General features: G+C 37.9%; 1 non-coding gene across 1 annotated transcript; it reads right to left on the bottom strand.

The window, feature by feature from the left end:
• Positions 1–1,108: 1,108 nt before the first annotated feature.
• On the bottom strand, positions 1,109–1,180 carry Trnad-guc (transfer RNA aspartic acid (anticodon GUC)). The gene has a single exon. It is a non-coding gene; the product is annotated as a tRNA-Asp (tRNA).
• Positions 1,181–2,058: the final 878 nt, after the last annotated feature.

Genomic DNA, 2,058 nt, shown 5'->3' with positions numbered 1-2,058 from the left:
CCAGAAAAACACCAGTTAAAAAAGAAATCATTATTTACTAGGCGACAACATTTTCTCCAAATTTCTCTATGGCTCAAGAGTTGCGGGGTTTTTTCCCTTGAAACATATTTTTTTAATTATTCAAAAAACGAATTTTAGGATACTGATTTGTTGTAAAAAAAACATTCAAAATCGACAAAAAATCCGTTTTTTTTTAATAATCCTCAGTAATACCTACAACTTAGCCAAAGACATCAAGTCGATCAGAAAAAAAGCGTCCAAAAGATTTACGCACCATTTTTGTATGGAAACAGTCAAAATTGTATGGAGCCATGCATTGGCGAACCAATGACACAAAATAGCATTTTTGATCTTAGGGAGGTTAGTAGTAAAATAAATTCAAAAATATACAAAATCAGCTGATTTGTAACTAATTGCTCACCTGAAAAACTAGATTGTTTAGAAAACCTAAGTAATAATAATAATACAAAAATTATTTTAAATTTTTCCTTTGTTAGAATCGGATGAAACATAATTCATGAAGAAATTTGGGAACCCCTTTCCAACCGATATGCCTTTTCTTCGGCATGTGTTTGCCGTGCTGAGGACGCCGCTCGGTGATGCCAACGAGGAATAATAGTTTACTTGACTTTTGAGTGCGATTGACTCGTTCATGTTTTTATGCACCCCACCAACGCCGTAACGTGGTGCCAAACCGGCCAAGAGTGGTGTTCCGGAACACCCCAAAACGGGTGAGGGGTTGTTTTTCCGTTGAGCGGCATTAAATTGGCCAAACGACCGAGGACCGGAAGAATTATGGTAATTGAAATTGGATTTTTCTTGGCCCGCCGAAAAAAAAACGCCCGTCTTGCCAGCGAGCGTTTTCTTGAAGTTAATGTCATTTTAATCGATCACTTGGGACACGTGATTTATAATTTGTTTCCGCTACGGTGGGTCATAAATTTGCAGGAATGGATGCGATGTCGAAGGTCGTCGCAGTTGCGCCCATTGCCGGTGCATTGTCAGCGAAATAAATTTCATGGTTTTTAAGCTGAAGCTTTTTAACCTTTGCAAAATCAAATCAATTTTTTAGCAAAAAAGGTTTTTCAACATAAAAAAATCAACTTACCTCCCCGACGGGGAATTGAACCCCGGTCTCCCGCGTGACAGGCGGGGATACTGACCACTATACTATCGAGGACTGTTGCGTGCTACGGCAAGAATCTCACACAAGCTGAAACTGCCGTACAGTCGAGCACTTCTACCGACGTCGAGTTGTCTTATCTGCGAGCAAGCGGCACAGCGACGGAGCCGACTTGAATGATTCATTGCTAACAGCGCGTCCGATTCATTACCGCTAATAAGCAGAAGCAGTAGAGTGGCATGAGTTGAGTAGCTCGCTGCCGCGTTCTGAAAATAGAAAACTTGCCGTTCGTGTTGTTCGTCGTTGTTTATTTAGTGTGTCGGAAGACCGATGTGGTTGCCAAAATTAACGTTATCACTGTTTCTTTGTTAGGGTAGAGTAGTCATCAATGAGACACTTTTGGTTTTCAACTTTCAACGATTTTTCTATTTTTTTCATCAGCATGTTTTAATGAGCTTTTTGTTGCATTTTCTTTCTTTTAATGTGTTCTAACATTGACCAAAATATGAGATCGATCCGAACTCTATAGCCAGAGTTATTCAACTGTCTCATTGTAGACGCACTTGGCAGGAACAATGAGACAGGTGGGGAACAATGAGACACTCTACGAAAATCAATACTTTTCTAGTAAAACATCATGTTTTTGTATTGTTCCATTGCAGGTGACTTGCCTTGAACATTTTAAAGCAATTTTGCCAACATGAAACTTTAATTAACAAAAGTTATACTAAAAAGTATTAAAATTTTGTAAAATCCCTATATTTATACCAAATAACTTTATATTTTTGGTTAAATGAAGTTAAAACTCTATAAATATGCCAAAAATCACTTTCAATTCATGTTTTGAAAGATTTCCATAGATTTTGAAAAGTTTAATGAAGAAAAATCGAAGTGTCTCATTGTTACCCATGGGCTGAAATGAGTGGGGAACAATG

This window comes from Culex pipiens, chromosome 3, assembly GCF_016801865.2.
Source record: "Culex pipiens pallens isolate TS chromosome 3, TS_CPP_V2, whole genome shotgun sequence".
Taxonomy (NCBI): Eukaryota; Metazoa; Arthropoda; class Insecta; order Diptera; family Culicidae; genus Culex; species Culex pipiens.
Note: the sequence above shows the minus strand (reverse complement) of the source record. Positions and strands in the feature narration are given on the sequence as shown.